This window comes from Malaclemys terrapin, chromosome 9, assembly GCF_027887155.1.
Source record: "Malaclemys terrapin pileata isolate rMalTer1 chromosome 9, rMalTer1.hap1, whole genome shotgun sequence".
NCBI lineage: Eukaryota > Metazoa > Chordata > Testudines > Emydidae > Malaclemys > Malaclemys terrapin.
The window spans coordinates 82,496,164-82,510,160 of NC_071513.1; the positions used below are offsets into that span (position 1 = coordinate 82,496,164).

Here is a 13,997-nt window from a genome sequence, read left to right on the forward strand (position 1 = left end):
AAAAATACACTGTTTTATACAGTGGAAAAAAAAATACATGAATACTTTTGAGCTGTATACTACTTATTTGGTAAGATTGTAATTTTTGGATTATGAGTATAAAACTGTAAACTAAAATTACAGAAGATAGGGAACTGGGATTGCTCATGGGATATGTGATGTGATAGATTTTCAGTTGTGGATCTTAATTTGGCCTAGGGCAGAAGTGCCTGAAATATATGTTGGGTCTTTGTGGCCTATGTGAAAGGAGTTGAGCTAAGTCCGGTTACTAATGGGACAGATATCTGCGTCACCGCTATTGCCACACTCCCCACTATTGGAGCTGGCACTCTTGTCCATAATTTAGCAAGGCCAGGGTTGAATGGAAGCTGAATTTACCCGCAAACCCCTAAAGGTAATAAACCAAGAATTTTGAGTGTTACTAGCAAAATTTGACCTGCTTTTTACAGAACAGGGTAGTGGTGTATGCGCAGGAGTCTGGGGCCAGTTTGCATTACTTGTACTTTCTGTAAGGTCCTCAAACAAGCCCTAAATTCACTTGTATGTTTAAATAAAAATAGAATTATAGAACTCAAAAACTGCTATATGAATATAAAGCATGTAAACAGCGTAGTAAGGCTGATAATAGCAAGTATAAGAAGTATTTCGTAGTTAGTTTTGAAAATGTCAAATATGTTATAGGAAACTATATTTAAAACGTACTGTCCTCATTTCATATAGCATTTTCAATTAATCTAAAACTTGAGTAGGGAATAAACAGATATGTTGTAACATACATTTTTGTAATTCACAAAAAGCAATTTATACCTCCTGGGTCTGACATGCTACATTTTTCTAGCTGTATTTACCATAATTTGTTCTACAGATTTTGGTCTTCAAAGCATGGACTTCAATGTAATTAATAAAGTAGCTGTCCTGCTAAATGTACAGATATTGCTGAATGTGGCTTTCTGGGCCTGCCTTTTTGAGTAGTCGGTAAAGAAATGTTTGTAATCTTTCACCACAGGGCAGAAGTACAAAATTAGGCACACTTTTAACCTTTCCTTCTTGAACACACACACACACACACACACACACACACACACACACACACACACACACACACACACACACGCTATGAAATTATTTTTGATTTTTGGAGTGTGAATTGTTATCTGAGTAACTAGATACCGTAGATTCAAGATTTTAAAAAATAACTACAGTGCACCTCATTGTCAACATGTGCATGTACTTTCATTTGAGCTGTGCTTTGCTATACACATTTTGTAATTCATAACCTATTTTGAATGCTCTCTGATTTCAATCTTTCAGCTCTCACTTTGAAAAATTAAGTTACATAATTCAACAGGCAACTGAGATAAATGAGTACTTAACAAAAGAAACTACTTTTGATGCCAATGCTTTTTAAACATGAAACTTTATTTACCAATTCCAAAAATAAAATACAAGTTAACAATTAAGATAGAGAAGTACTACTGGCATCAAAGTAAACAAACCAAATACATGTAAGGGTATAGCGCTCTTATTTTGTTGAGTGGTAGGACCTTAGTAACCACAGTAGAATAAGTAAGAATGATACTAGGGAAAACATATCTACTCATAAGGCAAGATACCCCTTGTTTTTTAATATCCTGCAGAATTCTACTTATTTGATTAGCTACAGGCATCTTCCTCATCCTTCATTCAACCAAACAGAGTTAAATTGGTCAAAATGAAAATGTGGAATATTTTCTTGTACCTTTTCCTTTCATAGTATGTCCTAATCATAAAATTGTCTTAAAGCCATTATGCAATACTACTTAAAAGAAAACTATATTTTGTTCTGTGCACCAGTCTGACAGTTCACACGGGGGCAGTGAAAATTTTCTGCGATCATTTTTCTGAGCCTGCTGTCACAGACAAAGTTAATTTGCAGCAAGATAGTAGCTACCAGCAGGAAGCTTAAGATTTTAATTAAAATCTTCATTTTCAAATACAATTCACTGTTTATTATAAGGAATGCTTCTTGCAATTTACAAACAGTGCACAAAGCAAGATGGGGGCAATCTGGCTTCCTTTTAAATTATGAAGCCCATTATAACATCACTTCACACAGCATGTAAAATGCTTGGCATTTAAGAAAAGGCTTTTCAAGATGGAACAGAGAATTGCTAAAAGATATTCTAATAGCATATTTAATTGTGAAATGTTTGGTTATAGGATCAGCTCTTCAGTCATTAAGGGCAGATTGAAGCACAGGCAATATGTGTGCTTTAGCCTAAGATCCTAATATTTGAAGATATTTTAATTTGCCATATCTCTGTCTTCCTATGGTGTCATACTCATTCAAGATGGCTAGTGTTAGAGAATCTGAGAATCCTAGAAGTGCAGGATTGGAAAGGACCTTGAAGTCATCTCATCTATCGCCCCTCGGGTAGTCAATTATTTTTTATCATGGTCCAAATTTCTTTGTCAGGATGTACTCAAGGTCCAAACTCCAGTGAAACATTTTTCACACCGTAATAACAATAATGATGATAATAAGTACATAAAAAGATGTTGCAGTCTATTCGAAAGCGCCTGTGGTCCGCCTATTGACTACTCCTGTATCCCCTCCCCCCACAATACAGAGGCAGAACTAAGTTTACCTTTGGCACTGTACTGGGAAGCAAGAAGTAATTGTGAAATCCTACTCTTATTTATATTACATACAAATATAATAAATATTAAAAGAATGTTAGGGTTGCAAAGTCAAACACTCAAAAGTTAAGAAATGCCAGATTAAGGTTGTCCATTACTTCAGTTGCAATTGTGAGCGCTCAATACTTCTGTGAATAAGACTGTGTCTCAAGTTGGGCAACCAGAAAATGAGGAACACGCAGTTAGTGGCTACCTGTGAAAATTTTGGTTTGAGTGATTTAACTAGCATCGCATAGGAACTCTGTAGCAGAAGCAGGAATAGAATCCAATTCTCCAGGATAGCATTCAACTGCCTTAACCACAAGACCATCCTTTTTCTTCCTGCACTTCTCTACCTCAATCACTATACACCTTCCAGCTTCTGCAACAAATGAGGCAGAGGATCTACAGACAAAAGCCTCACTCATGACACACCCTTGAACACTGTTCTAATGTGCACTGAATGGGCCTAATTAAGGTTCCATGAGGCAGTATTCATTCTGGCATTTTCTACTTTTTGAGTGTCTGACTTTGCAACCTTAACATTCTTTTAAAATGGGGGTGGGGGGGTTGTATGTAATTTCTTACATTTTGAAAAAGTAAACCGAAAAGACACAAATTCCATCATATGGAATCATGATGGCCCCCACATGGATCATCAGCAGAGCCGGGACATTTAGAACCATTGCACAGACCTCTACCACTGTATCCAGTGGAGCAACTGTAGCAATATTAGCCTTTTATCCCCTATGTGGGCCAGCCACTAATGGGGGACGAGACATACATTTTACCAGTAGATTTTACTGTTATTTGCTAGACACCAGAAGGATATTTGAACTCAGGAATCCTGAATTCACTTCCAGGTTCTGGAAGGGAGCATGTACATAGACCTTTCTGCCTCTAACACTAGAATGCAGCCCTCACTCCCCCAACCTGTTGTCTTCTGTCTGTTCTCCCTGTTTCTGTCCCCCTCTGCTCCTGTCCTTACTAATTTGTCCCTTTCCCCCTCTATCCCCGTGTTTGTCCCTCTCACATTTCCTTTCCTACATCTTACCCCTTATCATTAGCTAGAAGGGATCACTGACAGCACAGGAGAAAAAGCCTCTCTGCTTTTGGTGTCCAGCACTACATTTTCCCCAGCAGCATGAAGGATCAGTTGCAAGAAAGTCCTGCTGGGCCCCAGGCTGAGCATACTTATTGTTAGGGTGACCAGATGACCCAATTTTATAGGGACAGTCCCGATTTTGGGGGCTTTTTCTTATATAGGCTCCTATTACCCCCCCCCACACACACACACCCCATGTTCTGATTTTTTACACTTGATATCTGGTCATCCTGCTTATTGTTGGTGGTACAGAGCTCTGTGAGGGTGGAGTATACTAGGCACAGAAGAAATGTTCAGATAGTTTTGCTGCTAGACTCTAAAATCTCTAGTTAGTGCATGTAAACAGTGATTTTCAGTGGCTTATAACTTGGACAAATTTCAGTGGATTTTCACTGGAACAGCAAAAGGCACCTTTCTGACCAGAATTCCCCTTTCCAAATTTCAAGTCCACTTTTCCCAAGAAATGCACACAGGATGCAAATCAGAGACTTCTCACCATGCTCCAGGCACATGCTTTTGCAATAAGCTGAAGAAGAGGTCTGTGACACCACCTCCAGAAGATTGTCTGCCTAAGAGTTACAAGGAGAGCCAGAAACTTCCTCCTTCAGGAAATATTCAACAATGTCCAAACGCTGATCTCTGCAGTGTCATCTATCTGAACAGGATGTCCTCTATCTGGGTTTACCTGCATTTCTTAGGTCTACTAGTCTCTTGCATTAGATCATTCTCTGGACAAAACTGCATGTGAGAACTTCGAGATTTCTTCCGGGTCTTACCATAGTAAATGCATGGAAAAGTAAATAACTATTTGAGTAGTGCATTCCCTTCACAACTTAGATCCTTGTGTTTTTTCCCAGTTTTGACTACCTGGAAATCACAACACATAGAGCACATGATCAAGCACAGAGAGGCTACAAAGCGCTGATTTTGCCAGAACCTGAGAACTAGTCTAGGATCCTTAAGAGCATGTCCTGTTATAATAAAAAAATACTGCAAATATAACATATATAAACCAACAGGTTGTGACTAAATTCTCATGTCTAAAGACAGAAGCAATATCAAGTCTTTCCTATGAAGAACATCATTTTAGAGTCCTTTAAGGGTATTTCCGGATAAGCAGAGTAGTTCCTGAACCAGGAAGCTTTCCAGTTCAAATAAGGAAGCTAGGCTACCATCAAGTGACTTATTTGTTTTCAGCAGTGCAAAACCAAGGTGTTTGTTCATAAAGGAAGCAGACCAGAGTTCAGTGGAAATAGACTCACTAGTTTCCAAATGGCCAAATCTGGAGGTTTTTTTCCTCTGCAACTACTAGGAAGAGTATTTCAAAAGATCAAAAAGGAGAAGGCAGCAGTAATACTGGCCACCTTGAATTAGGCTGTGGTTCTTGACCTAGTAGAACTTTTCCAGAGACCACTGTCTTCTCAGCAAACAGACTCTCCTCTCCCAGAAACGAAAAAGGTTTTTACCATTGATGTACTCACCATAGTTTCAGGGTAGCAGCCGTGTTAGTCTGTATCCTCAAAAAGAACAGGAGTACTTGTGACCCTCTCCTGTTGACTCTCCTATCTCTGAGGTGTTAGAATACTTACTTACTGTGATGAAAGCAGGATTTTCTTTGAGTTCCATTAAAGCACACCTAGTTGCCATCACAGCATTCCATTCTCTGGTACAAGGCTTCTCAGTATTCACTCACCCTGCAACACTGAGATTTATAAAGGGTCTGTCAAACCTCTTCCTGAATGTTAGGCCTAGTCTTCACTTACCGGCTGGTCCGGCGGCACGCCATCGATGTTCTGGGATCGATTTATCGCGTCTGGTTAAGACGCGATAAATCGATCCCAGATCGATCCCGGAAGTGCTCACAGTCGGCGCCGGTACTCCAGCTCGCCGAGAGGAGTACGCGGTATCGACGGGGGGAGACTTCCTGCCGCGTCTGGACCGCGGTAAGTTCGGACTAAGGTACTTCGAATTCAGCTACGTTATTAACGTAGCTGAATTTGCGTACCTTAGTCCGATTTGGGGACTTAGTGGGGACCAGGCCTTAGACACCCTACTCCTATCTGGGACTTGAATTTGTCTGTCAGTGCTTTGATGAAGCCACCCTTTGAACTGTTGTTAACCTCCTCACTTCTCAACCTCTCCATGAAAATGACATTCATAGTGGCTGTTATCTGTGCCTGAAGGAATGTAGAACTGGGAGCTTTAAGGGCTGACCTTCCAATACCGACTTTTTCAAAGATAGTTCCTCTTTAACCACATCAATGTTTTTACCCAAGATTACTTTGAATTTTCATATCAATCAGTTTATCTCCTGCTCTTCTTGCCCAAGCCTCATGAACCAGAAACCCACTTAGAGACTGTTATACAGCTGTTAATGTATCCTACCTCCCTAAGGTCATTGCCCATTCTACAAGATTGTACCCCACATCTCTGGCCTTGCTAAAGGCTGCGTCTGTTATGGAAACACGAAGGGCTACTACATGGTCTTTGAGTCACACTTCCTTGAGACACTGTGCCTTGGTTGATGCTTCCTGGGCAGATGTTGCCTTTGGCTCTAGTTCTATGGACAGCCTGACCGATTTCTGAAGCCCCCACCTCCTTCAGGGGATACTGCTAGGGAGTCATCTCAAGTGGAGCACACACAGGGACATTACTCAAAAAAAAAAAAAAAAGTTACTTGTATAGTAATTGGATTTCTTTGAGATGTGTGCCTCTATGCGTGCTCTGCTACCTGCCTGTCTCCCCTCTGCTTCAGAGTCTCATCTTCTTGGGACCTTGTAATAGAGAAGGAACTGAGGGTGGTTCGCCTTCAGAGCCCTATATGTCCTTGGTATGAGGCATGAGGCTGTGTAGGGCACGTGTGCAAGATGAACAGGCACTGCTGGCACTCATAGAGACATGCATTTTGAGGAAGTCCAGTTACTGTACAAGGTAAATAATGTCTCCTTACCTGAATCTAATAGCTTGTCCATCAGATCCTAACTAAGATGGGATATTTTTCTGAAATAATAGGTATTCTTCATGTATCCCATAAGTTTTTTTCCCCATTCAGCCAACACAGAAATGCAGACTGAATTCTCACGCTCATGTTGGGACAAAGAGATTAATTCCCAGGAAGTCAGGCATTCCAACTCTCTTGGTTTTTCTATGGTATAGCATAGACTTGTGCCTAAGACCTCCAACTATCACATTACATATTTTCAGCATTAAACAGCATTATAAATGTAAAGTTATCTAGGTCTCTTATAGATCACCAGAAGATATCTACCCTTTTTTTAGCGTGGTATGCCTATCCAAACCAAGTTAGACCTACGTTTCCTAGTTGGGGCATAACTACATGCTATCAGTTCTCACAGTCCATGTGTTTGAAACAATGACATCTACTTCCCTGTATTTCTTTTCTATCAGCACATGTACAATTACATGGCAAAGAGGTCTCTGATATCTCTGCTCTAAAAGGACCATGATTTTTACTTCATCTTACAAGAGGGAAAGGACACGCTCCTTGCTTTGGAGTCATTCATAACTGAGGCTGATCCTATCTATCTAATATATTTATGTAGCTCCCATTATTATAGTATCTGAGGATCTTACTATCTTCACAACTTCCCTGTTTAGTAGGGAAGTGCAATTAACCCTATTTTAAAGATGAGTAACTGAGGCAACAAGATACTATGGGCCATATTTTAAAGGTATTTAAGTACCTGAAGATGGAGCTAGGCATCTAGTAGAATTTTCAAAAGTGCCTCAACACCTAACTTGCATTGATTTCAATGGTAGTTAGGCATTTAGGTGCTTCTGAAAATTCCACTGGGCACCTATCTGGATCTTTATCTGCTTAAACACCTTTACAAATCTGGTCCAAAGTGACTTGCCCAAGGATACCCAGGAAGCCTGTGGCAGAGGACAGAATTGAATCTAGGTCTCTCAAGACCCAGGCTAGCACCCCTACCACATAATTCACCTTTCCAACTTCATAGGAAATCATTTTTCCATCATTGTGTCCAAATCCTGAATACCCAAAAGAAAAAAATGTGGCACATGTTGGATGTGAGAACAGCATTAAAAAAAAAAGAAAAGCTTGATGGGATTGACCTGTTCAGAAAAACATCATCCTGGTTAATTCCCTTTAACCCAAGATGGTTCTGCCTGATTGCATCCAAATGCTTCATACCAAGGCACATCAACCACTGCTTCATTGAAGCATATTCAGCTGCAGGTAAACTCATCCTGTACTGGGTCAGTTTTCTGAATCAAAAGGGTGACTTCTACCACTGAGAAAATCTTCCAGTTTACCACTGGATCATCCTTCAACACTGTAGGCCTGACCTTCAATTTTCCACGGAACCATCCTTTGGCAGGAAGATGCACTTCAGGCTGTTCCAAAATTACTGTTTTCATGGAAGAAGAAATTTTATCCTGTGACTTATTACCTGTCCTATTGATCCTTATTGCTCACTATGTTCATACCTAGCTCTGAGTGGGCAAGCTCAGGATCCGGAATGAAAATTTGGTTTCTTGAACATTACATTTCTGGGATGGACTTCTTCCTCAGTCGATGCAACCTGGATTTCTCTGGGTGATTCTAAAATAATCACTACTAGGCATGAAGCAGATAGTTACTAGAAGTTAAATAAGTGGTTGCTTTAGGTATTTTTCATTAATGTAAATGTAACTGTTTCAATAATCCGTGGAAGTATTCTTGTGGTGGAAGGGGTGTGGCCAAGCCCTGTTGCTGATAAATAAATTTGAACTACCTTTGAAATTTTGCTTAGAAAGAGGCATAACCCAAACAGTCACAGAAACAATGATCAGGTACAATTTTTCTCATTGGGTTAATTATTGAGTTTTCAAAGGTATCCGAATGACTTCTTAGTCACTTTAAAATGTACATGTGGCTTTGTTAGATTGTTTAACTTTGGAAAAAAGGAAATTATCTACCCGCAGTTCTTGTTCTCGGAAGGTAATAATTATTATAATAGATTACCACTCACCCACTTTCTCTGCTGAATTAGGATAGTTTTAAATGTTTTGCACTATAATAGGAACTAGTAGTTGAGGCAGTTAGTTATGCTTGTTATGCTGTTATGCCTCAGAAGTGAGTGTAGGCATGCATCATGCACTGAGGTGTATATTAACTCAGAACACTGAGCTCAGAATGTTCTGACCCCAGTTACATGCAGGGAGCAGGCACCAAGGAGTGAGTACTGTAACCATCTGAAGACAAGTATTACAAGCACGTTGCTTTCTTTTACTATTCACTTTTGCTAGAATAATAGATTTAATGTTTATGTGTTGCCTTTTGAACCATGAACCAATCTTTTAACAAGATGAAGACTAAGTGTAGTGCATGGCACTAAGGGTTCCACTCTTCTTGCATATTTCCTGCCTTATTTCACAATCCGTTGTTTGTGACATTACAGTTGATTGATTGCTATTGAAATTATTATGATGTCACAAACCGAGGACATTAATAACTCTAGAAACAGGCACTGTATTTTCTCCCCTTTGTTATTCCTATGAAAATAAAGAGAATATGTAGTCATATGTCTGAATAATTTATGGTATTTAAAAGTATTCACAATGTGCCAGCTGTTCTTTTCTGAAGTACTGTTTTATTAATTTGTAATATTCTTAAATATGTATGCTTCCTCTCTTGAAACAAGAGGATGCCTCCGTAATGTTTCAGGTGCCCAGCTATAACATCTCAGCTTTGTTTTATTGTCCTGTAGCATGATGTAAGAATTACTCATGAGACACTGTCTTTCCATTCAACTATTATTCCGGTAGAAGTGACCTAGAAGACACTTATACATTTACAGAAGTATCCTACCTGTTTGCTTGTTAGTAATTTTCATTCCAAGAGCCTTTGCATTAATTAAATTCCAAGAAAATAATATCTAGAATGATTTATTTTTAAGGTTAATGATATGGCCTGTTGAAGGTCCCCTCTATAGGTGTTGTGTCCTGCACTGCACACCACGTGTCCTTTCAAAGTAGTGAACTACTATACTTGTGCGTACACATCCCTGAAATCCAGCATTTTGGCTCAAAATCCCTTGCCCATAATCATTCATCAGTTCCCAGTCTGCTATGTTTTTGTTATTTTTGCAAGTTTGCCTTGTCATGTAGCCTTAACTCTCTCTGGGATCAGTGTTAGGATTTAGTAAATTATTATTTTTAGTTTAGTTTAAAAGTATACAGTGTTTGGATCACTTATAGTGCTACTTTTTTGTTGTAGCTTTCAAGAATAGTCTTTGGAGAACTTGTCTTCTATGTCTGTGACAATGCGGTTCTGGCGGAACCCAACTGAGAGTGCCAACTCAGGACAAATTGCTCAAATAGGGCAGTTACAGCCCAAGGCTGGGGTTTTTTCCACCTCTAAGGCAAACCAAACCAGCCAGACTAAGAGGACTTCGGTCTCACCCCACTGGCTAACCACAAGTCTCACAAGCAATCTCCTTAGACACTCCAGTTTCCCAGTATTACCACCAGTGCCACTCGTTATGGGGACAAATGGTTATGAAAACCAATACCCCAGTAAAAGAAAAAGGTTCTCCTGATCCCAAAGGACCAAGCCCCAGACCCAGGTCAATATACAAATCAGATCTTACCCACAAATCACGCTGTTGCCAATCCTTCAGAATCTAAAATCTAAAGGTTTATTCATAAAAGGAAAAAGATAGAGATGAGAGTTAGAATTGGTTAAATGGAATCAATTACATACAGTAATGGCAAAGTTCTTGGTTCAGGCTTGCAGCGGCGATGGAATAAACTGCAGGTTCAAATCAAGTCTCTGGAATACATCCCCCGCTGGGATGGGTCCTCAGTCCTTTGTTCAAAGCTTCAGCTTGTAGCAAAGTTCCTCCAGAGGTATGAAGCAGGATTGAAGACAAGATGGAGATGAGGCATTAGCCTTATATAGTCTTTTCCAGGTGTAAGAACACCTCTTTGTTCTTACTGTGGAAAATTACAGCAAAATGGAGTCTGGATTCACATGGGCAAGTTCCTGCATACTTTGCTGAGTCTCAAGGCATATTTGCCTTCTCTCAATGGGTCCATTATATAGCTGATGGTCCTTAATGGGCCATCAAGCAGGCTAGGCAGAGCTAACACCAGTTTGCCTGGGATGTCACCCAGCAGCATAGCATAAGTTTGAAATACAGACAGTATAGAGCCAATATTTATAACTTCAACTACAAAATTGATACACACATATAGACAGCATAATCATAACCAGTAAACCATAACCTTGTCTTAGACACCCCATTTGACCCCCTTTATACAAAATTTGCATGCCACTACCGGACCTTGATTGCAACAATGATCTATATGGTCCCAGATTATATCAATAACGTCACAATGTCATAGATGTAAAAATAGGGTTTATGAAATGCTGCTCTTGAGCCACGATGTCCTGGACTAGTTTATACATGACAGTCTTAAAAACCTTTTAAAATGATTGTGCATGGAATTATTCAGACCTGGATGATTAATGTCAAGTGGTAACCTACATTTTAATCACTTTTTTTGAGTACTGTGCAATGCCTTTGTCAATACATCAGTATTAATAAGTATTAAGATAACAATTAGGATAAGGCATAGTTAATGGAAGTACTTGCCTGCATAAACTATTAAAAATCTGCCTGTGGGCAACATCAAGAATTATGCAGTTGTTGGTTTGACAGACACAAATGAGACTTAATCTCAATGTCAGGAACATTGTAACTAGTAATACGAACAAAAATAGTACAAACGCAACTGAACACCGACTGCTGCAAGTCCAAAAATAAGCATATCTCAAAAGTGAATCTTGTTCTCCCAAAACAAACATTCTTGTTATCCATAGATACAGATTGGTGTATTAAAAGAGGGTGCGCTACATTTCAGAACTAATATTTTTTATGTAATGGAAGAACCTCTTTTTCCTGACTTTAAAGTAAACAGTGAAATTAGTTGGAGTTTTGGGTGCCCAAGGAATGCAGGATTAGACACAGTCATAGTCTAAAAGTTTGTCAGGGTAAGGTTTTAATACATATATTTCATAGACTCATAGATAAAAAAAAGACATAGTTCATTCCCCTGCCAGTATAAGTTTGTCCCCTACAATGTATTTACTTGGTTTTTGTCTTGTCTAGTTTTAAATGTCTTCAGCAAGAGGTCATTAGGATCTTTCTGCTCAGATGTAACCTTATAAAATAAGTACAAAGCTTTGTATATAGTTAATCAACTATTTTTTCAAACTATTCAACCTACACTCAGCTAATATAGGCAACCTTATGTTTCTCTTCCTCTCATCCTTATCTGCCTGCTCTCCTCTACCCTGTGTTGTATTCTACATTCACTTGGTGCCTCATGCCCTTATTTGGGGCCTAAGCCTACAACTTCTTTCATGTGGTGTGGTTGGATCTTGCTCCTGCACAGAACAATTTTAGGATTGAGGCCTAAGACTGTAAGCTCTTTGAGCCTTTCTTTTGGTTTGTTTGTGTCCGATGTCCAACACAATGGGCCCTGCTCCTAATTGGTGCCCCTGGGCGCTATTGTTATATAAATAATAATAATAATTAATAATATGAATAAGTAAAGGTTGTTGGACTAAAACAGCATATCACAAAATATTTTTCATGGCTCTAGGAGTCTTGTTCCTAGAGGAAATACTTTGGAAACCAAGGACAGTAAATAAATAGCTTGTTTTAACCCAATTTCATGTTTCAAATATATTTGTTATCTTATTTACTAGTTAAATGGTATGATTATATGAAAGAATGTTTGTGCTGAAATCACATTTTTTTTCTGTGTACTAGAACATACTTCAAAAAACATACTATTTTAGTGTCCTGGAAAAGATACAAGCATGTTGACATAAAAGTCATTTTATTGACTAGTGCCATTGCATTCTTAAATACTTGACATGCTAAACTAGCCAAACAGGCAACAGTATATACCCTTTAACCTTGCAGGGGCATTCTGGTTGGGATGTAATCTCTCTTGGCACCCAGATGCATGCAACTAGGGAAAACTGATAAAAACTCGTATTATTTGTAGTACTAAAGAATGAGACTAAACTTCTGTAATAAACATAATAAGAAATATAATATACCACCTAACTACTGAACGTGTCATAACCATCATCCAATAAAACAAATAAAGACTAAAAGTATCACAAAAGATATGTTTTTACTATGGGAGAACTAGTGTATGTTAGCTATCTTGTGGTAAAATCCCAGGGGAGACAAGGGACTGTAGTTGTTATTGTGAGGTAGTGAGGTGAGGTCAGTACTATTCCCCTACTTGTAGTTGACCTGGCCTATTTACCTTGTGGTAAACATGACCTGTGCCTTGTTTCCACTTGGCTCTTACAACAGTATAGTTAATATGCATTAGTTATCCCACAGTAAAAAAAAAACCCATCTTTTTGTGGTGAAGACATAGCATATGATTCTTCAATAGCAATAATTAAAACGAGTAATTAAATGAAAAATAAAATCTGATATTATTCTCAGACTGTCTGAACTAAGTTTTTAAAATATGCTTTAAAAATGGCTAGTTCCATGGATGTCTCCACTAAAGCTCTATGAACCCTTCCAGATTTGATTTGGGTCTGAGGCTTCGAAGACTAGAAAGGTTTGGGTGCAAATAAACCCCTGTTGCTCATTGTTGAATTTTGTTTTGAATACATAGGTAAGGTTCAGGTTTACTGGGGTGGGAAAATACCGTGGACTGAATTCAGCCTCAGTATATGCCGGAATATCTCTCACTGAAGTCAAAGCTGCAATAGGTGGGCAGAATCTGCTCTGTCCACCCTCAGCAATAATCAGTTTGCTGCATTCTGTGCTAGTTGCCTGAAATTGATCAGACTTTTGGGTGCCCCGCAACAAAGCCATCTTCAGAGGTATAAGTCAGTTCAACAACCATCAGGCAAAACAATATACTTTTTTAAAGCCACATTGTCTCCTTAGAATTTTAAGGATTTATACTTTTAACATGTGTTTTAGATATAAATAAAATCCTAAAAATTATTGCACTTGTTCAATAGTTATCTTTGATAGTTAATTATCTGGATCACTTCATTCAAATATTAAAAGTGAATAATGAAATAGTTTTGTTAATGTTTTCTTTTTCACATAACAGACAATTTTGAGTTAATGGACATAAAAATATATAATAACAAATGAACTTTATTTTATTTAAACTTATGAGCTCCAATCTACTACAGGTGAGACCCTTAGCCTGC

The 13,997-nt window shown here is 38.7% G+C and overlaps 1 protein-coding gene across 1 annotated transcript in view; it reads left to right on the forward strand.

Moving 5' to 3' along the window:
* Positions 1-13,997, forward strand: part of LEKR1 (leucine, glutamate and lysine rich 1) — a 127,144-nt gene that overhangs the window by 48,306 nt on the left and 64,841 nt on the right. The window lies entirely within an intron of this gene.